Raw genomic sequence first — 26,612 nt, 5'->3', positions numbered from 1 at the left:
CAGAACCTCTGAGATCTGTGGGACAACATCAGATGTATACCTAAGAATATACATATATAAAAAGGGAGGAGTGAGAGAGGAACCAGAAAATATTAGAATAGTGTCCAAAAGCTTTCCGAATTTGAAGAGAAAACTTTCAACTTCAAATCCAAGAAGCTTGATGAACTCAAGCACAATAAAACACACATCAGAGTCAAACTATTTTAAGACAAAAATCTTGAAAACAGCAAGCATGATTCATCACATACAAGGGGATAACAATAGCATATACAGCTGACTTATGAGAAACAAGGAGGTCTGAAAGCAGTGAAATGACATAATCAACATGTGGAAAGAAAAAACCAAGATTTCTTTAGCAAAACTCTTCTTCAAAAACGAAGGCAAAATAAAGACATTCTCACATAAAAAAGGCACAGAATTTGTTGATAGCTGCTTTGCCTTAAAATACTAAAGGAAGGTCCTTAAGGCTGACAGGAAGTGATACAGATGATCATTTGAATCCATAAGAAGTGAAGAACATTGGAAAATGGTTAAGTATATAGGTAAATACAACTCTGTTTTTTTTTTCTTATTCTCTTTTAAAATGACAAAAGTATCTAAAGCAGTATTTAATAATACTGTATTTATTGAGTTTATAACACGTATATGGTAATAAAAACAAGAAAGAGAAGGAGTAGGAGATATATTGAAGCAAGTTTCTGTATTTCCTGGAGTTAAAAAATAGATTGTGATAAGGGCACCTGGGTGGCTCAGTCTGTTAAGCGTCCCACTTCAGCTCAGGTCATGATCTCATGGTCTAGGAGTTTGAGCCCCGCATCGGGCTCTGTTCTGACAGCCTTGAGCCTGCTTTGGATTCTCTCTCTGTCTCTGCCTCCCTCCCTCCCTCCCTCTCTCCTCGCCTCCTTCTCTCTCTCTCTCTCTCTCTCTCTCTCTCTTAAAAACTAAGTAAACATTAAAAAACAATAGATTGTGGTAAGTAAAGATGCATATTGTAAAGAGCAACCACAAAGAAAATAGAAAATACATAGTAAAAAAGTCAACAGACTTTTACTATGGTATGCTACCATACTTATAGTATACTAGAAATATTTCACACACAAAAAAGATAGTAAAGGAAGAGGAGAGGTTAAAGACCTGAAACAAAAACAAACAGCAAAATGGCATACATAAACCCAACCATGTCAATAATTATATCAAATGCAGATGGACTAACTGCCTGTTCAAAAGGTAGGGATTGTCAACCTGGATAAAAAGGCAAGATGTAACTATATGCTGTCAATAAGAAATATACTTTAGATGTAAAGACAGAAATAGGCTGAAAGTAAAAAGATGCTAAAAAATAGATTATATAAACAGTAACCATAGGAGAGCTGGGATGACTATATTAATAACATAAAATATAGTTTAGGGTAAATATTACTAGAGATAGAGGGATGTTTCATAAGGACAAGAGTTGATACTTGAGGAAAATATAACAATTATAAAAACATACTTAACATCACCAGAACATCTGAAACAAAAACTGACAGGAATTTAAAGAGAAATAAAAGATTCAGCAATAATAATTACAGATTTCAATACTCCATTCTCAATACTTGATAGAGAAACTAGAGAAAATTAGCAAGGATATAGAAGACTTAACACTGTCAGCCAGCTCATATTTATTGAATACTCTATGTAGAATATACGTTTCTTTTCAAGTGCATGTGGAACAGTCTCTAAGAATATTCTGGGCCATAAAGTAAGTCTCAATTATTTTTGAAGATTGTAATCATAAGGTGTGTTTTATGACCACAATAGAATTAGAGATCCATAACAGATAGAAATCTAGGACATCCCCAAATACTTGAAATTAAACAGCATACTTATAAATAACCCATAGGTCAAAGAAATCCCAAGGCAAATTTAAATATATTTTTGACTAGATGAAGATGAAAACATACTACAATTCATGGAATGCAACTAAAACAGTGATTAGAGGAAAACTTATAGCTTTTAAATTTATAACTGTTAGGAAAGAAGAAAGCTCTCAAGCATTAACCTAGGCTTCCACCTTAAGAAACTAGATAAAGAGCAAACTAATCCCAAAGTAAGATGATCATATGGGGATTTTTAAAAATCTTTTATTTTATTAAATTGTACAGAGGTCAGCAAACTTTGACATGTGGACCAGCTATTTTTGTAAATAAAATTATTAAAGAATGAAAACTGCCTTTATACACAGATGATATCATCCCATATTTACCTATGTAATTCACAACAAACCAGAAGCAAATAAAACTAATTGAGTTTAGCAAGGAGGTTACTTCAAAGAAATTGAAAGGATTATAAGGGAAAATCATGAACTTTATCTCAACAAATTAGAAAACTTAAATGGAGTGGACAAATTCCTAGACACATACCATTAAAGCTAACTCGAGAGAAAATAGAATACGTATATGAAAACCTTTAATAATTAAAATGAATCAGTACTTAAAAATTTTACTATAAAGAGAAGCCCAGGCCCAATGGCTTCATTGGTGAATTCTATCAAACGTTTAAAGAAGCACTAAATCTAATCCTTCACAAAGTCTGTCAGAAAGTAGAGGAGGGGGTACCTGGGTGGCTCCGTCAGTTGAGCGTCCGACTCTTGATTTCATCTTGGGTCATGATCTCATGGTCATGGGATCGAGCCCCGTGTTGGGCTCCTTGCTGAGTGTTGGAGCCTGCTTAAGATTCTCTCCACCCGTCCCCCATCCACCTCCCGTGCCCCTCTGCCCTTCTCCCCTGCTGTGTGTGCACTGTCTCTAAAATAAAAATAGGGTGCCTCGGTGACTCGGTTGTGCATCTGACTCTTGATTTCTGCTCAGCTTATGATTTCATGGTTCAAGAGTTCAAGCCCCGCATTGGGCTACATGCTGGTAGTGTGGGGCCTGCTTGGGATTCTCTCTTTCTGCCCCTCCGCTGTGTGTGCACTCTCTCACTCTAAATAAATAAACTTAAAATAGATTTTAAAAAAAACTTAAAAAAAAGAAGTAGAGGAGGAAAGAGCACTTTCCAACTCATTCTATGAGGACACTGTTACTCTGATAACAAAGCCAGAGACATCATAAGAAAACTGTAGACTAGTAACCCTTATGAACACAGACATAATAACCTTTAATAAAATGTTAGTAAACCAAATTCAGCAACATAGAAAAATGGATTATATACTACGAGCAATTGGGCTTTATTCCAGACCTGCAAGGCTGGATAAATATGTAAAAATTATTGTAACATACCAGGGGTCAGAAGATGTTCTCTTCAAAGGCTAGCCGCTAAATATTTTAGGCTTTAGGACCAGTATGGTTTCTGTTGAAACTACTCAGCTCTACTGTAGTACTGCAAAAACAGCCATAGGTAATATGTGAATAAGGGGGTGTGCCTGTGTTGCAGTAAAACTTTACAAAAATAGCTGGCCCACAAGTCCTAGTTTGCTGTCCTGTAATAAACCATATTAACTAAAGGTTTTTTGAAAAGCCCGCATGATCATCTCAGTAGACATGGAGAAAGCATTTGATGTAATCCAATGCTCATTCATGATAAAATTTCTCAACAAGTCAGTAATAGTAGGCAACTTATGCACCTTGATAAAGGTCATCTATGAAAAGCCTAAAGTTAACATAATATTTAATGGTGAAATATGAATGCTCTTCCCCTAAGATTGGGAACAAGGTAGATGAGAAGGTCCACTCTTACCACTTCTTCTTTTTTTTTTTAAATTTTTAAATTTATTTTTGAGAGAGACAGAGTGCAAGTAGGGGATGGGCAGAGAGAGAGGGGGACACAGAATCTGAAGCAGGCTCCAGGCTCTGAGCTGTCAGCACAGAGCCCGATGCGGGGCTTGAACTCATGAACCATGAGATCATGACCTGAGCTGAAGTCAGGTGCTTAACCAACTGAGCCACCCAGGCACCCACCACTTCTTAACATTCACTGGAGATTCTACCTAGTGCGGTGGGGGTAGAGGGGCATCTAAATTGGAAAGAATTAAAACTTTTTTTATACATACATGACATAATCCTGTATGCCTAAGTAATTCACAAAAAACTAAAACCAGAACGAATTGAGTTTAAGCAAGGTCACAGGATACTAGATCAATATACAGAAATAGTTTTTTGTTTGTTTTGTATACTAGCAACAATCCAGAAATGAAAGTAAGAAATCAGTTCCATTCATGATTGCATCAAAAATTGTGCAACTTTAACCTACTTAAGGAATAAATTTAACAAAAGTATTATAAGATTTGTACACTAAAAACTATAAAATATTGTTGAGAGAAGTTTAAAAAGACCTAAACAAATGGAGAGATATTCTATATTCATGGATTACAAGTCTAAATGTTAAAATGACAGTTATCCCCAAATTGATGTCTGGATTCAGTGTAATCGCTCTTTAAAAAAAAATTTAAAAAATCCCAGCTGACTTCTTTGAAGAAATTTAATTTTATAATTTATGTGGAAATGCAAAGGAATTAAAGTAGAATAGCCAATACAATTTTGAAAAAGCACAAAGTTGGAGGAATTTCATTATATGGTGTCAAAAATTAGTATAAAATAATAAGGCAGTGTGATATTTTGGTATAAGAATAGGTACTAGAACTGGATTGAGAGTTCAGAAATAAATCCTTACATATGTGGTCAGTTGATTTTTGACAGAGGTGCCAAGACAGTTCAGTGGAGGAAAGTGTAGTTTTTTCCAACAAGTAATGCTGGGAAAATTGGGTACCTATGTGCAAAACAAAAAGAAGAACTTATGCCCTTAATTTATACTAGACAGAAAAATGAGCTCAAAGTGGATCATACACCTAAATCTAAAACTACAAAATGTCTTGAAGAATGTTTTTGTGACTTGGGCTAGGCAACCACTTCCTGTACATGATACCAATGACACAAGTCACAAAAAGAAAAATTTGATAAATTGACTTCATTAAAGTGTAAAACTTTTGTCTTTAAAAAGACATTAACAAGAAAATGAAAAGACAAGCTACAGAGTGAGAGAGAAATTCGTGTATCTGATAAAGGAGTGTCTAAAATAAATAAAGAACTCTTACAACTCAGAAGACAAGCCAGTTTTAAAAAATGGACAAAAAATGTCGTATGATTCCACTTACATGGATAACTAGAATAGGCAAGTTCCTAGAGACAGAAAGTAGAAAAGAGGAAGTGGGTTGAAGAATAGATTGCTAGGGGGTGTGGAATGGATAGTTCATGTTTAATAGGTACAGAGTTTTTGTTTAGAATTATGAAAATATTCTTGGGGTACCTGGGTGGCTCAGTCAGTTAAGCGTCCAACTTTGGCTCAGGTCATGATCTTGCTGTTTGTGAGTCTGAGCCCCGCCTCTGGAGCCTGCTTCGGATTCTGTCTCCTTCTCTCTCTGCCCCTCCCCTTCCTTGTGCGCTCGCGCGCGCGCGCTCTCTCTCTCTCTCTCTCTCTCTCTCTCCCAAAAATAAATGTAAAAAAATTTTTTAAAAGAATTATGAAATATTCTGGAAATGGATAGTGGTGGCGTTTGCACAGCATTGTGAATTTAATGCCACTGAATTGTACACTTAAAAATGGTTAAAATTGTAGATTTTTGTGTTATGTTTTATCACAATAAAAGCAAAGAATTAGAAACATAAGACAAAAGACTTGAACATTTTATCACATAAAAAGTTGTTCAACATAATTAGTTATTAGGGAAATGTAAATTAAAATCACAGTGAATTTCCACTGTATTCTTCTGGAATGACTATAGTCAAAAAGACTATAAAAATGTGTTGGTAAGGATGTATGGAAACTGGAAACTGTGCATAGCTATGAGAATGTAAAATGGTACAGTTACTTTGGCAGTCAATTTGGTAATTTAATAAATATAAACGTACCATATGATGCTGCGGTTTCACTCCTAGGTATCTACCCAAGAGAAATAAAAACCTATGTCCACACAAGGACTTGTATGTGAATGTCTATAGCGTTATTTATAATAGCCAAAATCTGGAAACAGTTCAAATGTCTATCAAATGGTGAAGGGATAAACAAAAAATCTGGAATATCCGTAAAACGGAATGCTATTCAACACTAAAAAAGAATGAGCTACTAATGTATGCTACAACATGAATAAACTTCAGAAACGTTATTCTCAGTGAATGAGGCCAAACTTAAAAGACTACATATTATATGATTCCATTTATGTGAAATGTCTAGAAAAGGCAAATTTATAGAGACAGAAAGTGGATCAATGGTTAGGGCTACAGGTAGGAGTGGAGATTGATTGGAAACAGGTTTAAGGGGAGTTTTGGAGTGATGAAAGTTCTAAACTTGGATTGCAGTGATAGTTGCATAACTCTAAATGAATAGAAGTCATTGGATTGTACATTTACAGTGGGTTCATTTTATGGTATATAATTAGACCTAAATAAAGCTGTACAAAAGTACCTAAGATTGGTTGGAAGGAGGTAAAGGAGGAGACTTTGGGGTACAATAGTGTGTTTTTGTTGTTTGTTTTGGGTAAAATGGTTCTAAGTTTGTCAGGTGATGTCCTGTTGATTTGTGATGTCTCCTATTAATCTTTCACTTGGAAACCTAGACGCTCCCTGCTCCCAGGGCTTTACCCTGTGCCTTGCCTCACGAAAGTCCATTGGAAAGAACTTTCTCTTTGGGAGGACTGAAGTTGGAGTGTGGTGCTGATGAACCATCTAGGCAGAAGACACTTACATACACAAAAATGCGTTCTCTCAGCCCCAGGTTATAGATCAACCCCAGCTAGACATCTTGCAAATATGTACTGCTGATTGACAAATAGGTGAGAGTATGGGGAATGAGGGTATCTTGCCTTTTGAAAGAGGAGAGCCCATTGAGTGGTTCCATCACATACTAGGATGCTTTGGCTGTACTGTCATGTGCTGTTGGCAGTGTACTTTTCATTGTTTTTGTTGTTGTTGTTGTTTTGTTTTTTGTTTTTGCTGAGGCCTTACAATAACCCTGTGAAATAGTAGAGGTATCCCTAGTCCCCGTTTACGTAGAAGGAAGGCTTACAGGGTGACTCACTTGTCCAAGAGCACAGAACTGTGGCAGAGTTGAACCTACTCTGACTCTATATCCTAAACCACTTCTTTTATACTCTGCTGTTTTGCCTCAACTGTTTACTGGGAAGAGGAGCAGAAGGAGCATGTGATTTTGACTGATCACACATGTTTTCAGTAGATCCAGTTAGTCTAAAACAAAGGAGGGGAAGTTGGACCAAAGTTATCAGTTCAGGGGTTTTATAGCAAGTATAATAAGAGCAAACCTGATATCTGGTAGTTACTAAAATTATACTTGAGTTGGAACTATAATTCATGGCACAGATGGTTTGAAGATATCCAGTGCTTGGTTCAAGGAGTAGATCACTTCCTGTGTTATAAATATAACTGCCAGAAATCATAAGGAAATTCATTTGACAAACATTTACTGAGTGTCTATTCCATGCCAGGTTGCTTGCCAGCTAAGATCCAGGATCACAAGGTCCAGTTGGATCCTATTGAGATACAGCCTGAGAGAACAGGAGTAGGCTGGAATTTCCTTCATTGTTTTCATTCTCTGAAGCTGCTCCCCTCCAAAGTGACCACATCCACCAGGGACCTGGAGCCTGTCACTTTCTACTGTCCTTGCAGCTGAGCTTTCTACAGGTTCCCTTTCTTGATAAAAATAGTCCATCTTTTCTTCCTTTTCCACTGTGAATTCTTCCATCTGCTTTTCAGCCAAACATAGGTAGCTTGCATCTAAAAGAAATCTTTGCTTTAAAAAAAGACATTTAAAAGTAATTTTTCTCGGGGCGCCTGGGTGGCGCAGTCAGTTAAGCGTCCGGCTTCAGCCAGGTCACGATCTCGCCGTCCATGAGTTCGAGCCCCGTGTCGGGCTCTGGGCTGATGGCTCAGAGCCTGGAGCCTGTTTCCGATTCTGTGTCTCCCTCTCTCTCTGCCCCTCTCCCGTTCATGCTCTGTCTCTCTCTGTCCCAAAAATAAATAAACGTTGAAGAAAAAAAAAAGTAATTTTTCTTAATTGTTGGAATAGTTTTATGCTTATTGCTAAACACTGGGAAGGCATAGATGAGTTATAAATGATAAACATAAAAATCACCTCTAATTCTACAACTTAGTGATTTCAGTTGTTAACATTTTTGCTTCCAGTCTGTCTGAACTTCCAGGCTGTTTTTTTACTTCCTGTCAGCCAGTGTTTGCTTGTATTTTGTGTCAGACTCTTGGTGAAATATTTTACACGTATTCTTACTCCTCAAGTAGCCTTGTGAAACAAGTACTATCATTATTATCTTCTATTTACAGATGAAACAGACTTAAAGGTAAGTAACTTGTCCAAGCTCACATAGTTGATAAGTAATGTAGCTGGAATTTTAACCTTATTTAAATAGCTCCAGCTCTTCACTACTACCTTTCCAGAAATCTTATTTTCTTCTGTGACTATCACTCCAGAATTGTTCTCTGCAGGATTGTCAGTAACTTTTTAAATTCCTGCCTTCTCCAGCCTTATCTCCAGACCTCTTTTCCATCTTCTGTGTGTTACAGCCACGCTTCCAGTTTTGTGCAGGCACTATGCCTTTAGCCTGCCTATGTGCCATTTGTTCCCTTTGCTCAGAATGCTCACCCCACCTCTCTTACCCAGGTCATTATGTTTATCCTTCAAGTCTTCACTTAAATGTCACTTTCTTGAGATCCTTTCCCAGGCCTTTCTCACACCCAAGACTGGATTGGTCCCTTCTATTATTTGCTCCTATAGAACTTTGCTTTTCCTTTTGCAGACCTTTTCACACTTAAAATTATTTGTTCATTAGAATTTGGTCCACTATTTTCACTACATGCTTTGTTTTCTTCACATCTGGCTTCTTTTGCAGTCCAGGTGCATAGTATGTGTCCAATAACTGTTCAATAAAAGAAAATTTTTTTTCTTCCTGTACTTAGCTCATTCACTTTTAGCTCTATGTTTGTAAATCACAAATACGCATCCTCTTTTCAGAAAATGAACTTTCTCTTTTTTCCATTTTGAAATTGCTCATTTCTTAATGCACTCCAGGCTCTTAATCTAGTCAAGAAAGGCACCATTTTTGACTCCTTGCTATCTTTTCTGTTTGAGCCAATTCCTTGGAAGGTGGATCTGGTCTATTGACCTGGAAAGATGGCCACAATATTTTAAGTGAAAAAAGGTTCTAGAACAGTATATATAATTTGTGGTATTTTCTCTAAATACAAATACATGTATTTTCAATATCTCTGAAATACCTGGGAAGATATACACTGAACAGAATGATGGGGGAGGCAACTACTTTCTCTTTTGTATAAAATTTTCAGTGACTACATCGTACTAAAAAGAAATCTATTTTGAACAACAAAAAACAAAAACAAAAGCAAAAAGCCTTTTGAAGATATCCTTTCTATTCCTTCCACTCCTGCTGCCTCAGATTTAGCTCAGCTTATTTGTACAAGAGATTTTTTTTCTCTCTTTCTCTTTTTGTCTCTTTCACATCTCTCTTCTCTTCTTCCCATTTCATATGCTTGGTCAGTCTTCCCAAAACCTTGCTTTCGTTATCTCTTTTTGGAGCTCAGCACTTTAAAGTGGCTCTCTGTTTCACTAATTCTGCATGTTTCCCCCTGGCTCACAAGGTCTTATGTAATTTGTTCTCTGCCTTTCCAGGACTGCTCCTCATGATTTCCCTCACACGGTCTCAGAGCTGTTCTGCTCAGTGTTCCCTGTACATGCCACGTATTTTTTTCTATTGCAAGTATTTATTTACAGCCTTCACTCTGAAAAATACCCTTAAACTCCCACAGTTGTTCGCCTTCCTGTAGCATTTAGTTTTATCTAAGAGAAACTGCAGATTTTGGTGGCTGAAATGTGTTATTTTTTTTATTGGCATATTTAGACTATTTATCCTCTGGGTAAATAAGTGGCATACTTGTTCAGGTGTACGTTTTTCAAAGAACATGTAGGACATTCTTTTCTGATTTTTTCAGAAAATCTGGAAATAATTGGTTGTTGAAAAATAATGCCTAGAATGCTTGTTATAATAAAATACAGATTCTGGGACCCTACATCTGGTCTAGGGTAGAACTCAGGAATCTGCATTTTTCAGAGCAGCTGACCTAGGTGATTCTGGTACGTGACAACTAGGTTGGGAAACCCTGGCCTGAACGCCATATTCTTCCTGAATTCTTGGCATTTTTTGCATCTTGGCTTTGATTCTCTTTTTAGTTCTTGGCTCATTGTATTTGTACTTCTACTTCCTTCCTATTCCTGAGGAAAAAAAAGTTGGAAAGCTAACTTGATAAGACTGTTTTCCTAATGCTTTACTGAATTTGACTTTTGCTATGAGAATCTGTTTTTCCCTATCTCAGACTTAAGTATATGATTAAATTATTGATGACCAAGGCCTTTGTCTTCCTGTCATTATCATGAAAGATTTAGTGGCTCATCTCATGTTATAGAAGTCAGAAAATTGATACCACATTTTACATTTTGTTAAGAAAAATAATGTGCATTTCCCATTTCACTTAGTTTTTTTCTTTGTCCCTCTTAGTTTGAGGGACGTGGTTTGCAAAGGTCACAGTGAATGGGTCTCACAGTTTTGGTCAAAGAGATTAAGTGCATTTGAATAAGAAAACCAGGGTATTCATGCTAAGGCATACTATATGGATATTTAAAAAAGAACCAATACAATATATATAGCAAGATTGTTTCAGAAGGCTATCTACAATAGCTGTCTAGTATAGCTGAGTAAAACAGATTGTACAGCAGTAAATGTAAAATCAGCTTGTTTTTGTTTAAGCCACCCCCCAAAAATCCCAATATATATCTGTTTGTGTGTATATGGGTAAACGTCTCACAGGTCATAAAATAAGTGATTAGTTTATGATATTTATTTATTAATAATACTAATATAAATAACAAGTTTATTATATTGATTATAACAAGTTATTAAACTTACTGTTTATTATATTTATCAGTGATTTCCACTGAGGAAAAGAAAGATCATAAGGAAAGGGATTTTCAGTTTTTACTTCATATATTTCTTTCTTTTATTTTTTTTAAAGTTTATTTGTTTTGAGAGAGAGAGAGAGAGAGAGAGAGAGAGAGAGTAAAGAGAGAGAGAAAGAGGAAATCCCAGGCAGACTCCACACTGTCAGCACGGAGCTCGATGTAGGGCTCGAACTCACGAACCATGAGATGATGACGTGAGCTGAAGTCAGACTCTTAACTGACTGAGCCACCCAGGCATTCCCATAAATTTTTTTTAATGTTTATTTATTTATGAGAGAGAACATGAGCAGGGAAGGGGCAGAGAGAGAGGGAGACAGAGAATCTGAAGCAGGCTCCAGGCTCCAAGCTGTCATCACAGGGCCTGATGCGGGGCTTGAACCCATGAACCACAAGATCATGGCCTGAGCTAAAGTCGGACGCTTAGCTGACTGAGCCACCCAGGTGCCCCTCAATATTTGAATTTTAAATAATGAGTATGTGATTTTTTTTAATTTAAAAAATTATGAAAGCATTAATTTTTTAATATGGTATGATGTCAAGGTATACAGTTTGTTCTTCCTATAAAATATCATTTAACTCTAGAACATTTAAAAAAAAAAAAAAAGAAAAAGAAGAATTCTAGGAATTTAGAGTGCTTATTCCATAATAGAACCAAAGAGAGTAAGAGAGGCTTTAACCAGTGTATTGGAGACCGCAGCAGCATCCACCCAGCAGTAGCTGATGCACTCAAGTGACTCTCTGCTTTTGCTTCCCTTAGGTTGTTTGGTCCGCAGTTTGCATTCATTGATCAGTGAGTTGATTCAGACTCAAACCCACCGACAGCAATGAATGTTGAGTGCAGCCATCAGTGTTTCCATTTGGTGGAGTTGCCTTGGCACTCCCGAATTCTTGGCTCTTCTTTTCCACACGGGTTCTTTGAGTTCTGTGTCTGGCATCTCTCTCAGTAACCAGTGGTCGAGGGCCCACATAGTTATAGATAACATTGATACTAGAGCTGGGAGGTCCTTAAAGATGAGAAACTATGTTTCAGAGAATGGAAGGAGCCCTTGGAGAAGCTAACAGGTAGCTCTATGACCACAAGGGCAGTGCTTGCATACCTTGTAGATGTAAACAAGAGTTGAGGGTCCTGGCTTTTCCTTCTGTTTTGAACTGAGAAATAGTGCTTTTCAAGGTAAATTAGCACAGGTTACGTTTGGGGTTAAATATTAATAGTAGCTTACATATATTGAGTATTTGCTGTGTGCTAGGAATGGTAGAGAGCACTTTACATTTTATCTCATTGAATCTCAAAACTTCATGAGGTAAGTGTTCTTATTTCCCATTTTATACACGAGAAAACAGACTCAGATACTTGCCTGTGGTCACAGAGCTTAGTTAGGAAGTCTAACCAAGATTCATCCCAGATCTCTGACTCCAGACCTTTTTTTTTTTTTTTAACTTGAATTTAACAAACATTTAAATAAGCACATGTGTGGATAGAAATAGTGAAGCAATAGTTGCTTTCAAACAGCTCATGTTCTAACAGGGCTGTCAAAACTTAACCACATTAACTGTAATTGGAGGTAGGATGTGATAAGAGCTGTGCAGATATTAGATAGTTTTGTGCTATTTTTGCTTAGTAAATCCTTCTCTTGCCCTTAATAAAAGTTTTAAGGGGATGTGGAAGAAATGGGTGTAAAATACTTAATTGAATGTGGCTCCAAACCGAAATACATATTTTTAGTGTCTTTTCTTGCTAATCCTATTTCTCACCAGGGTGGCATATTTCTAGGAGGCATTTAAAAAAAAATTTTTTTTTTCAACGTTTATTTGTTTTTGGGACAGAGAGAGACAGAGCATGAACGGGGGAGGGGCAGAGAGAGAGGGAGACACAGAATCGGAAACAGGCTCCAGGCTCTGAGCCATCAGCCCAGAGCCCGACGCGGGGCTCGAACTCACAGACCGCGAGATCGTGACCTGGCTGAAGTCGGACGCTTAACCGACTGCGCCACCCAGGCGCCCCTAGGAGGCATTTTTAAATACGTTAGGTATTATCATGGAGTTCTCCTTATCTTATTGAAATGAAGCACTTATTTGTCAAAAACACAACAAAAAGCAAGGAACAGTGGATAATAGAAATAGGAGCTCTTAAAAATTCACTGGATCACCTTTGGGGGACAGGCAGCAGGACTGTTTCTGGTGATCTTATGTGACATGTGAAGGTACAGCCTGCTCCCTTGCTTCAGGAAATGTAGTGCTGTTTGTAAAGACCCCAAGGTACAGTCAACGGTCGGTGGTTTTTTCAAATCCCAAACTCACCGACAGCGTTGAATGTTCCTTGGAGTCCTCTGAAGGCTGGGTTCTGGCCCTGTCAGCCCTTCTTCAGCCTGTGCCCATGTTCCAGGAGCCATTAAGCAGTGAGATGACTGCTGATAGAGGCTCTCATATTCTTTTCCAGATTTCAGGTTGAGAGTATTTAAATTATGAAATCAGTTTGTGTACAGCAGAGAGCTAATGAACTTAATGAACTGGCGAGGCTGCATTTGTTTATGCAAGCCAACTCCAGTGGATGGCTGAGAAAATGGCTTTGAATGGTATTATTTTTTAATTCTGAAAATGTCGAGTACCTCATTTTTATAGTAGGTTCATTATTAAAGGGCATGGGTAAGAAAGAAATTAACATACATTGTGGACTCTGTTATATGCTGGGATTTGTATATTTTTATCTCATTAAACTCTCAACAACCCACTTGTACCTCATGAAAAAACTGAGTTGAGAAATGAAATGATTTGCCCAAAGTTACATAGCCAGGAGTTAAGGTTATAAGCCAGAACTTGAATGTTGGATTTTTTGAATGCAAAGCTCATTCATTGATCAGATCTCCTCCTTCCTTGTCCACCACAAAACTTACTGTTGTGTATCAGGGGGTAACATCTTCAGTGAGAGCTAAGTCAAATAAGTAAACATTTTCTCCTCATTTACTTGTATTAATAGTAGGTGGGTCTGTAGGTGAAATATTTCATAGAGGACGATGAAAAAAATTGACCTTAATAGCTGGTGATCTTTCTAGTTGAGATCCTGGATTGCTGAGTTACCACAGAGGTTCAGTGATTGTCTACAAGTGATTTTCCATATTGAAAAAACAAAAAATAAACAAAAACTCCATTACCTAGTAGAAAGCCTGCATTTCTCCTCAGTAAGGTCACAGAGAGTTAACTAAAATGTCAGGTGTCTTTGCTTTTGGCATGAAGAGTATTGGTACATTATAGACATACTAGTTATTTTTTATTGGCTACTGAATGTCCTTGATTAAAAATCTGGAGCATGAATTAATTATATGCAACTTTTCAGAATGCGGGGTTTCTAATGGGAGGGATCTAGGAGTGCTCAGTAGAAGGGCTTACAGAACTGCTGGCTGAATTAAGGTTAATCTTTAATCAGGGATAGTTATTGTCATTTGCTTTAGATTTAAGTATTAAAGATTGACTCTTCTCAAATTCATTTTTAGAGCAGCCAAGTGGTACACATTTAAAAAAAAAATCAACCACTGAGAATTTGGTATGAATGTAAACTGTTTACATTCTATGTCAATTTAATTATTTCACCCTCTGTCAAAACACTCCAGTTAGCCAGCTTTGTTGAGTTCTCAGTGTTATGACAGTGAATTGTATACAAATGAAAACAAAAATCAAGCAACTGTTACTGTGTAGTAGTTTAAAAACTCTTTAATGTGTTTACTTTAAACAGTCTTCCTTTTGATCTGATAGTTTGAAGAGATGTCAATGCCTTATACCATTTGGACAAATGTTCAGACTTTTAAAAAATACTGACTTCTGCTGCTCCAAGCCATTAGATGTCTACAAAATACCATTGCTCAAATTCATGGCATTCTAAGAAGCATGGTTTTCATAGACTTGAAAAACTAGAGCAGCGTGAAAGGTAGGTTTCTAGAATGACATAGGGGTGTTCCCACTGTATTTGAGGTAATTTTCATGGCACGAAAGGCCACCATTATCCTCACTCCTTTAATTTGCTTTAAGTCCTTAATTTTAGTTTTTACCATCAGGCAAGTTTGAGGCACACATTGGGTCTTTTAAATGAGTTTGCTAAGGTGTTTATATACTTAATGCAAGGATAAAGCTTAAGAGTTAAAAAAAAAAAAAAGTTAAGGCTAAAATTAGCCAAGAGTGATAGAAACTACAAATTTAATATATCGGTCTATTTCATTCTTGATTTACATTGGTTTTGAGTTTGTCAAAACTCACCATGCCATCCTTTACTGTTTGACTTACCTTCTTTCCTTTTCCAGAGGTACTACGAAATACTGAAACCCACATTGCTCCAACTTAGAGATGTAATTGTTTTCATAGTCCTCTTGAGGCCTCTTGATATACTTGAAAGAAACAAGAAGCATAAACTCAATAAAACGATATATTTGAGGGATTAGTAGCATAGCAGAGGAGTCACAGTCTCAGGTGTCTGTCTGTCCAGACGCTTCCCACGGATTACACAGGGAGCATCTCTGGAAGTGTTTGGCAGAATTGCTATTAACTTTGAGGACAAATTCTTAAGTTATAAAGATGACAACAGCTTGTCACTGTGAATCTGTGTTCCTCTTAGCCGTACTAACTGCTAATGTTCTCCTTCATCCTTTTGCTAATTTGGTGGTGAAATCCTAGGATTCTTTCTCCTCCGATTAGCTCTTGCCATCGTGGAGCCCAGTGTCTGCCCAGGGAACTAGATGTAGACACAGCTGATGACAAAGAGGATGATTGCTGTGCTGGTGGAATGATATGAATCATGTTGAGGGAGAATAGAGAAAAGGGTTAATTGTGCCCCAAAGTGCTAGGAAAGATAGATATCTAAGGGTCATATCTGATCTGGACCTCAAAGATACAGTTGAATTTTTGCTAGACAGAGAAGGAAAGATTCCAATAGAGGAAAGATTGCACAGGAAGTCCTAGAAGCAGGAAAGGTCAGGTAATGATGAGTGGTGAGATTAATCTCTCAGGATCAGCTAACTCATCCTTAAGATGCGGGACAAATAGCACTTGCCCTTCCTGTGCACACAGCTGTGAAAATCAAATGAGCTTGTTCATGTGAAAGTAACGTGAATGTAGTAGTTTCTAGATTTCTCTTTTCTCATTGCTCTTGGTTCATATGTGCTAAAATAGAATAGATTAAATAACCTTATCATGATAGACTTCTCCAAATTCGATTCTTTTTTGGCTTTCTCTTTTTTTCCTTTAGAGTGACCATAATTTAATTTTTTCATATATTGAGTGTTTGGAGAAGTAATATAGCATAGTAGAGTACAGATTTGGATCCAGAATCTTAACTTTGCAGCTTAATAGGTGTGTGACCTTGGGCAAATTACTTAACCACTCTGTTTCTCTGTTTCCTTATCCATAAAATGGGGATAATGACAGTATCTACGTGTTGGTTTATTGTGAGAACTAAATGAGGTAATATATATCAGGTGTATAAAACAACACATGACACATATTATAATTTATGTGTTTTTATATATGTTTTTTCAAAATGATTTGAATTCTTAAAATCATTTACAATTATTTTCATACTACAAATATGCAAATAAAATTGCATATTTTATCCATAATTTGGTTTTAAGTCCATATACACTAATGTAAAACCCTTATTTTACAGGTAAAACACTTTCTGAATAGCTTATTACATTGTATATGTATCTGTATATGTGTGTTTCAAAGACATTTTTTAAAAATAATCCTCTGCCACTTCCTTTGTGACCTTAAAGTTTTTTTTATCTCCCATGAGCTTCAATTTCCTCAATCTGTTAAAATAAGAATAATAGTATAGTAATACTACATATTGCTTGTGAAGATTAAATTAGATAATATAGTTAAAAACTTTCTGAAAGGCTGTAGGTTCTCTCCCTAAATATATGCATATAAACACAAAATTTTGAAAGCACTTTCAGTTTTGGAATCCAAGAACCCATCTATAGCCTCCCTATGAACTTCAGGTTAAGAAATCTGACCATAGGGGCACCTGGGTGGCTCAGTTGGTTGGGCATCCAACTCTTGATTTCAGCTTGAGTCATGATTTCATGGTTTGTGGGTTAGAGCCCCATGTCGGGCTTTGCACTGATGGCACGGAACCTGCTTGGGATTCTCTCTTTCTCTCTCTCTGTCTGCCCCTCCTCTGCTTTCTCTTTTTCTCAAAAATAAATAAATAAACTTAAAAAAATCCTGACTAGAGGTCTAGACCAAGATTTTGCAATCCAGTCTTGCCACTGATGTAATGTTGATGCTTTTGGAAGTTTAGATCTCCGTTTTACTAGAAGTGACTGCTTGCTAGCAGTACTGCAACTAGTCACATCTTTCTAGTCACATCTAGTCACATCTTTCTCTATATCATAATCTATGTGATGTAACTGGATAATGATTACTGGACAATGATGGTCTCTGGAAAAGTAGTTATTAGGCTTCATCAGTTTCTGTATTAATTGCGGATACCAACCAGTAATTAGTAAATCTGTGCTTATACAATTAGAATTTCTAAAAGAAGTTGCCAGATGAGAAATTAACACAAATATTTGAATGAACTTAATTTACTTTGCAACAGTTCGACACCTCTCCCCATTCCTCCAGCAACTGTTTAGTTTGGATCTTATCTCAGCACTAAGACTACTAATTCTGGCCTTAAATTAGGCTGAAAGAATGTGTTGTTTCAAGGCCGTGCTTACAAAGGAGACTGCTAGATCCAGAGTTTTTATTTGAATGTTAGGGAGGGGGAAAAAAGGGTGCACCAAATATTGTGGTTGTATATGGAATTATTGATCATTCTTATATTTAGCCTGTTTGAGGTTTTATCAGAGAGTTGAGAAGTATAAAGAGAAATTTAAACTCAGTAGCTTGGAACATTTTACTTTTTGACATGACAACTTTATATCAGGGTATTTCAGATATTTTAGATGAGTCTGGAAGACAAGAGGTGGGCAGGCCACCTCACTGAAATAGCAAATTAGCCTACTGCCAAAAGGCAATATTTCTTTTTTTTTTAATATTTTTAATTTTTTTTTAAGTTTATTTACTTAGAGAGACAGAGCACAAGCAAGGAGGGGCAGAGAGAAGGGAGAGAGAGACTCCCCAGCAGGATTCCTTTTTTTTTTTTTTTTTTTTAAACGTTTATTTCTGAGAGAGAGAGGGCCGGCAGGCCAGAGTGTGAGCAGGGGAGGGACAGAGAGGGGGAGACACAGAATCTGAAGCAGGCTCCAGGCTCTGAGCTGTCAGCATAGAGCCCAAATGAGGCTTAAACTAATGGACCATGAGATCATGACCTGAACTGAAGTTGGATGCTTAATCGACTGAGCTACCCAGGTGCCACCACCCCTGCCCCCTCCCCACCCCGCCCCCAAGTAGGATTCTGGCAGTGTAGAGCCTGACGTGGGGCTCGAATTTCCGAACCATGAGATCATGACCTGAGCCAAAACCAAGAGTCAGATGCTTACCCCACTGAGCCACTCAGGTGTCCTGGCAATATTTCTTTTCAAATGGGACATGTACTTTAAAACCTATCAAAATATTCTAAGGGCCACCTGAATTCTCCATCCCTTAGTTGCAGTGACTTAATGTGTTTGAGTTATTACTATTCAAGATTACTTTGCAAACCCACAGGAAGCAGGACTTTATTTTTCCATGGTAGTTTAATTCATAGGATATCTATAATCTGTGAACAACTCTTCTAAGTAACTCTACCAAGGATTGTTGTTCAGCTAAACTGAATAAGTACATTGAGTTAGGAATATAAAGTCATAAGAGATATGGGAATCAAAATCATACTGTAGTTAATATTCATGGGCATTAAGGAATGAGCTGGAAAGAATCTTAGGTTTTATTCCACTGTGTGAAAAGTGTTGGCAGGGACTTTAAAAGTCCTTGAGAGCCAAGAGGCATGTGTTTTGCAATAACCAGTTAATGAAGTAAATAAGAACAGTGATCAAAGAAAGACTCAATCGTTCCTTTTTTTTTTTTACAGTGATGAAATCCTGATGATCTATCAGTAATATAAGATTAGGTATTTCTTCTTCTGACCTATTTTAGTTTATTGGGTTAACTTTAATCATATGACACTATGTATGCTTTAAAAACTTGACCTCTGTTCTTACAAAGTTTAGTATTATCTCAGGTAGATGATAACTTTGTGTTAAGACATCATAAGTTATAGGTAACTAGACATATTCATTCTACAACCAACTTTATTCATTTATAGCATTTAGGCAAATGATCTTTGAATGTTGATTTTCTTGGCTATTTCCAGCAAATTGTTGAATCTTTGCAAAGTATGTGTCTTAAAAGCTTTATTTTTGAATGTATATTTTCTAGAAAAGCTGAGGTAGATGAGGTACATCTACCTCATACTTTCCTAAATGAAATAGTATTGTGTAGGTTGGATAAGTTGTTAATACTTGACATACTGGATTTAGACTTATTTCTCCATTGCTAACTTAAAATTGGACAATCCTGATGTTTGTGTGGGAATGCTAATCTGGGTAGGGGAAAAATCCTGAGATGAAAGAATAGAAAATAAGTTCCAATCTATAGTTTTATAACTTAAAAAAATTTTTTTAATGTTTATTTTTGAGAGAGAGAGAGAGACAGAGCACAAGTGGGGGATGGGCAGAGAGAGAAGGAGACACAGAATCTGAAACAGGCTCCAGGCTCTGAGCTGTCAGCACAGAGCCCGATGCGGGGCTCTAACTCACAACTGCAAGATCATGACCTGAGCTGAAGTCGGATGCTCAAACGACTGAGCTACCCAGGTCCCCCCCCCCCCCCCCCCCCGCTTTTTTTTTTTTTTTCCTAATTTTTTTTTACAGCATGCCCTTTTAATCTGAAAACTCACATCTTTCAGCTTTGGAAGACCCCAGCCCTGGGGCCTGAACTCAGGAACTGTGAACTCATCACCTGGGCCGTAGTCAGCTGCTTACCTGATTGAGCTACCCAGGTGCCCCTATAACTTTTTTAAAAAGTTTTTATTCATTTATTTTGAGAGAGAGTGAAAGCATGAGCAGGGGAGGGGCAGAGAGAGAGAGGAGAGAGTGAGAATCCCAAGCAGGCTCTGCACTGCCAGTGTGGAGCCCAATGCTGGGCTCGAACCCACGAACCACGAGATGATGATCTGAGCCGAAATCGGACCTTAACTGACTGAGCCACCCAGGCTCGCCTAGTTTTACAACTTTTGAAGCCATCAGGAGTTTTAGAGGTCATTTAGTAATGATTTCCAAATCTGACTTTGCATCAGAATTAAAAGTATGATGGTGGGAAAAGTGAATTGCTAATAATGCAGATTCCTAGGCATTGTCCTATACTTAGTAAATCAAATCCTCTAGGAATGGGTTTTATAGTTTTCAGAAACCCCTAGGGGATTCTGATATAGACATTTCGTGGACATTTGGGAGTCTCTGATTTAGGCTAAGATTTAATAGGTGAGGAAATGGATTTAGAAGGGAAATGAAGACAGAGTCATACAACGGGCATGTTTGTGGGCACGCATGTGTGTTTACTTAGAACACACTGCCTCTCCATCATGAAAAAGCATGCTTTTTGTAGAAGTTTCCCAATGTCCTATTGGCCATCTGAAAAGTACTTCCAAGTCTATCTGCCTGGTAGGTCAAACATCTTAGCCTTAGGGATGTACCCAGAAGTAGTGCAAATGGACCATTGACTTGAATTTGGCATCCTGACCTGAAGTATTTGACTAAGTAAGCGATGCTGAGTGGTGTTGGCATAAAAACTGTCCATGGTTTGAAATGAGGAATAGCTGTAAGTGATCAAAAGTCTGTGAAGGCCCTTCAGGCTCTGACATTTATCAGCTGCTGCTACACTTTAACACTTTTCTCTAATCAAAGGTGACTACCACTGGATGGAAGAGGCTTGCAGAACCTCTGGCTGCTCTCAGGGGAGGAATTTATTTTAATTGCCAGTGAGAAGGTAGGAATGATTTCAATAAAGATCAAGAACCTCCATATTCACTTCAGCTTGGGCTCCTGGCCAAGTGTCCATTCTCTGGAGGGAGTTGATGTCAGCTGCTGTCTTGTGACTTGAGGTATTTCAGAAAAGCCAAAGGCATTACAGGAGCCTTTCCTGAGTTGGCAGGCAGGAATGGCACCAGGAATCAAGGCCTGACACATGTCATCAGCCTGGAGAAAGTGGAGTTTGGACACTAATGATGGCTCTTGTCAAGGCTCCGTGTGATAAAGCCAGGAGGACTCAGCTTAGGGGTTTGTTTGCATAGAAGAGGAGTTACGGCTTAGAGAACACCTGCCAAGACTTTTCACTGCCCCAGCTGTATGTCAGTGACGAATCCTTCACCCTTGACTCCTGTCACTTCTTTTTAATGGGTGATGGTAGAGATGCTGGATGGGTAAGGAAGAGAGGCAGCCTGGTTATATCTAGTACATTTCCCTATTTGCTTGTTTTCTTGCCATTCTCTGTGTAGAACTAAATTTGTGTGGCCATACTCCAGGCTAGTATTTTGTTTTGTCTGTATCTGAAGGTATACTGGGCCAGAGTGTCAGGTCCTTTATTCTCATAAATGCCACTGCTGATGACCACACAAATGTTTTGATTGGCAGTTATGAGAAAGCTTTTTTTGCTGATATCTCTCTTTGTTAGAGAAGTATTATTTTCAGATTCCAGCCTTGCCATTTAGTAGCTGGGTGATTTTTGGCAAGTGGTTTAACCTCTTGTTTCTCATCTGAAAAATGTAGGTAAGTAATTAATTGTACCTATACCACTGAGTTCTTGTGAGAACTAAGTGAAAGCAGGAGTCTAAAAATACATGGCACATAACATTCAAGTTTCAGTTACTGTTATTACTGTAATTATTTGGTCTAATTTCCTGCCTACTGGGAAGAATGCAATGAGGGGTTTCTAAGCCACTGTCTTAATGAATACAGGAATTATGGTGTAGAATGAATGTAAAATTGAAGTCAGGGGATCCAGATTCAAGTTTTGACTATGCTATATGTTACTTCAATTTCTATACTTTTCCATAAAAACAAAATTACACCAACTAAAACAACAAAATCAGGATCTCTGAGATCTCTTGCCACACACACAAAATTGACATTTTAAAAATTATTGAGGTTCCCAAGAGCTTTTGTTTATGTGGGTTGTTACCTTTCACTGTAATAGAAATTAAAACAGAAATTTAAAAATATGTATTCATTCATTTGAAATAAAAATAACCTATTACACAGCAACAAATAATGTTTTAAAATAAAAATAACTATAAAAATGTCTATAGTTTCTGGGGCGCCTGGGTGGCTCAGTCGGTTTCGTGTCTGACTTCATTCAGCTCAGGTCAAGATCTCATGGTTCATGGGTTCCATCCCCGTGTTGGGCTCTGTGCTAACAGCTCGGAGCCGGGAGCCTGCTTTGGATTCTGTCTCCCCCTCTCTCTCTCTGCCCCACCTCCTGCTCACACTCTGTCTCTCTCGGTCTCTCTCTCTCTCTCTCTCTCTCTCAAAAATAAATAAGCGTTAAAAAATTTTTTTTAAATGTATAGTTTCAAAACAAAACCTTTGTGAGAAGAGTGACATTATTTTGTATTTTTGCAGCTCTCATTAATGTCTGGCTTCATAAAAGACAACTGAATTTTCATATCTGCATATATCTGCATCTGCATATTTGTTTCAGTATGTTGTTTGGGCTGAAGTATATGAAGAAAATCTGGCCTCTATACATAGATATCTATGGAAAAAGGGGAATTTTAATAGTTCAAGTAATTGCATATATTCCTTTTTGATGCTGTATCAGTTCTTAATACCTAATCTGAAACCATATCAATGAATTTTTCATACTCTGTTCCATTGAAATCCCCCAGTCTATCTTACAGTTTGCATGGGTCTTTTACCCATGAATCATTTTATAACATCATGTTTTGTTCATGTGAAGAACACTGGTTTAACAATTTATGTAAATTTTCCAGATGTGGACACATTTCATCATAAAAATCCAAATCAACTTTCTTAATCTCACTGCTAATCTCCTGGGAAACACCTCCTGGGAAGGTGTGAAGCTCACAGCAACAGATAAAAATTTTCCAAAATTCTAATTTTTTTAACGTTTATTTTATTTTATTTTTGGGACAGAGAGAGACAGAGCATGAACGGGGGAGGGGCAGAGAGAGAGAGGGAGACACAGAATCGGAAACAGGCTCCAGGCTCTGAGCCATCAGCCCAGAGCCCGACGCGGGGCTCGAACTCATGGACCGCGAGATCGTGACCTGGCTGAAGTCGGACGCTTAACCGACTGCGCCACCCAGGCGCCCCTCCAAAATTCTAATTTTTGTTAAAGGCTTAAATTTTATCACTGGCAACATGTACTGCTAGTTGTTTTCCTTGAAATCATGACATTCTCACTTTGTTCATTTTCAAGGAAATAATTGTCAAACATCCAAGCCTGAATAACCATAATTTTCTGTTGTTCTTTCAAGTAAAATAGTAGTCCATGAAAAAATCTGATAGTTTAGCCTACTGCTAACTCAAACAGTGGCTTAAAGTGCGTTTCCTGGAGACAGTGTACAGAAATGTGTTTAAATGCGTTTTCCATTTTGTCACACAAAATATTAAAAAGTTGTGTAGTCAGACATTGAGATTTAATAAAGTTAGTAAATCTTACTGCTTGATCAAAGACGTTCTTAAGGTAAAATGGCTTTTTTTTTTCCTGGAGTGTATGGCAGTGATGAATACAGTGACTGGCAATACATTTTGGTGGCAGTGCTTTGATTTTTGCTAAAGTCAGCAGTTTAACCCAATACTGGGTTTGTACCATCATTTTAAATGTCACCATAGTGAAAAAAAAGCAAATAATGCCTTATAATTAGTACAAAAATAATTTGACCTTGCAGACTCTTTGAAAGGGTCTTGAGGACATCTGTGGATCACACTTTGAGAACCACTGCTGTGGAGTCCACAAATGTTAAGAAAACTCTAGGCAAATGGTTGAAACTTCCGTAATCCCTTCAGAGTTAAGACTCATAGGGCTGCAGCCAGCTATAATAGAGACAACCCCTGGCGTATTGTTTTGACATCTCCTTGGGGCTTAGCATAGTATTAAGGGGCTTAGTTTGCACTTAGTGGAACCTCAGTAAAAGGTTGATCAGTCAATGCAGATTGCCTAAATCTTATATTTAGCAACATTTTTCTTCTATACTTTATGAACTCAATTTTTTATGTTTTTATTGTAAACACCATGTATTTTCTGAGTCTTACTGTTTCCTCTGTTAGTGATTGTACAGTTTTGTTACTGTGTGTGTTTTATTCTCCTTGTGGGGGAATAAGAAGCAAATCACATGGCACTTGCTCTTTTATGATCTTGGGAAAATAAAAGCAGTTAAACAGCATGCCATGCAGTGTCCAGACGCAGAGGCACTCTTAACCTGACATAGGATTCAGCATTTAGTAGATTTTGTAATAACTAACCTCCTCCTGAGCATCCTTTCAGTGTCCGGCATTGTGATTTTCATATATACATGTATTTTATATATGTATAAAATATGTACATTTATATATATATATACAATTTATTATATGTAAATATTTACATTTATATATAAAATATGTAAGTATTTACCTATACTTAAGTGTATATATTTAAGTATATATAAGTAGATAAAACATATATATATGTATATATATAATATATAAATTTGCTTACAAAAATATATAAATCATTCATATTTAATTTCCTGAACAGTCCTGCCAGGTATTTGGTATAATACTCACTTTATATATGAGGAATGAGACTAATATGAGAGTGATTTGCTCAAGGTCACAGAGCCTTGGTCTGTCTGGTGCCAGGCTTTTCAGTAAATGCCTAATTGCCCAGAGGGTTGAAAACAATATGGGCTGGATCGGGTAGAATTAATTTTTTTCCCTATGCCAGATTCTTCTTAAAGCCTTCCCAGATTTCTCCCCAACATCTCTTCTTTCCTCCTTGGTTCTATAGTATTTCTCAGTGTGTACCTTGTTTTAGAATTGTGCAGAAGGCTTATCCTTTCTACTCTAATATAAACTCAGTGAAAGCAGAACCATTGTATTAGATATACAGTATATCTGGCACTTGATAAATGTTTATATTAGACTGTAAGTGTTCCTTTCTTAATTCATTTTTTATCTAAACAGTATGTAAATTAAATCATTTAAATATATTGCTTTTTAAATAAATGCAGTATTTCCTTTTGAGATGTGAATGATAACCCTGTAATCTATCTATTCTAGAAGTTGTAGTGTGCATCTGCTTTGGGATGTGTGTGTCAAATGTCTTATTTTCAACTCCTAAGTTAGAAAATCAGTGAAAAATGTGAACAGTTTTGTTCATATATTAGTGTTGATTAAGTAGTACCCTCTTTGGCTCCTTAGAAATGGCTCTACGATAAGAGAATGGGAAGTGCTGACTTGAGTTGATACATTTATTTTTTAGATCAAAGCAGATGGAATAAAGTTGTAAAAGTCGAGCTTACTACTCTTTTAAACATAAGAGGTAGTCAGTTTTCACCTTAATAAATGAATTTGGAGATCAAAGCATCCTCTCTAACATGTTGGTCACAATAAAGCCAGTAAAATGGCAGGTGATTATTTATGTCTACAAAATAAACAATGATCAGAAGCAGCCAGTTATGATAATTGCTCTATTTTTGTGTAGACTCTACAAAAAGATTTGAAGAGTAACATCTGTGTAAAGGACTAACCATAAATGCTTAGCTAGCACCTTGAGTGGGAACTTGAGATCTGGATATGGGAGCAAGAGTGGTTGTCATTTCTTGGTAAGCCACCTCCAATTTGGGTACCTTTGCTTCCTGACATGCCCTCAACATATCTTTTTTGTTTTTAGAGAGTTCTTAGGATTGGAGCTCTTCCCTTTGCGGCTTTCATACCACCTTCTCAAAATTTTGTTTCTGCAGTGGTGTCTTAACTAGGTTATGTGAAAGCAAACTCATAAAAAGGAATTTATCCCATGGTTTACTTCTTAATTCTTTCAGAGATAATTTTGTTCACAAATGAATTTGTGAAAGTTTTGGCTATTAGAAGTAGAATTTTCATTTGTGCTGCTCCAGGATATGGAGGTGAGGAGAGGGCATTTCTGTCAAATCACAGCTTAGTTCATGTAAGTCTAAGGGGTAAGAACTGCTGAGGAGGTAAGAAAAGTAGCACCCTTTCTTTGTGTTATCTTAATTAATGCTTCCAACAACCCTTCTGATAAAGTAGTGGTTATTGCATTTGTCACTATGCCAAGATAATTCTGTCCCACACCACTGTTTTCCATGTACCAAAATAATTTACGGTCATATGTTATACAGTCACATGAACATATTAATTGAATAGTGGTACATATTGCTGAATATATCAGATCAACTAGGTTATGTCATTTGATTCCAGTACTAAATTCTGCAGTTACTGAGGGCACTTTGCTCCCTGAAGAAATTGCTGATTAGGGTGCTTTTCAAATTTGTGTGTGTATTGGGTTAAGATTGTGTAGGAATCTGGCTCCTAAATTTAGGAAGAATGTCAGCTTCTAGGCCTGAGAGCATAGCATTAAAATAGTTGTAAACT

General features: G+C 37.2%; 1 protein-coding gene and 1 long non-coding RNA gene across 3 annotated transcripts in view; one reads left to right on the top strand and one right to left on the bottom strand.

The window, feature by feature from the left end:
• NR6A1 (nuclear receptor subfamily 6 group A member 1) overlaps window positions 1-26,612 on the top strand; it is a 233,972-nt gene that overhangs the window by 57,345 nt on the left and 150,015 nt on the right. The window lies entirely within an intron of this gene.
• Window positions 15,216-26,612, bottom strand: part of LOC122475169 — a 33,084-nt gene continuing 21,687 nt past the window's right edge. Inside the window, exon 2 of the long non-coding RNA XR_006295104.1 lies at window positions 15,216-15,404. This is a non-coding gene — a long non-coding RNA (uncharacterized LOC122475169). The remainder of the gene's footprint in view (window positions 15,405-26,612) is intronic.

The sequence above is a fragment of the Prionailurus bengalensis genome, chromosome D4, assembly GCF_016509475.1.
Source record: "Prionailurus bengalensis isolate Pbe53 chromosome D4, Fcat_Pben_1.1_paternal_pri, whole genome shotgun sequence".
Taxonomy (NCBI): domain Eukaryota; kingdom Metazoa; phylum Chordata; class Mammalia; order Carnivora; family Felidae; genus Prionailurus; species Prionailurus bengalensis.
The sequence above is the reverse complement of the archived record's forward strand: the minus strand, read 5'-3'. Positions and strand labels throughout refer to the sequence as shown.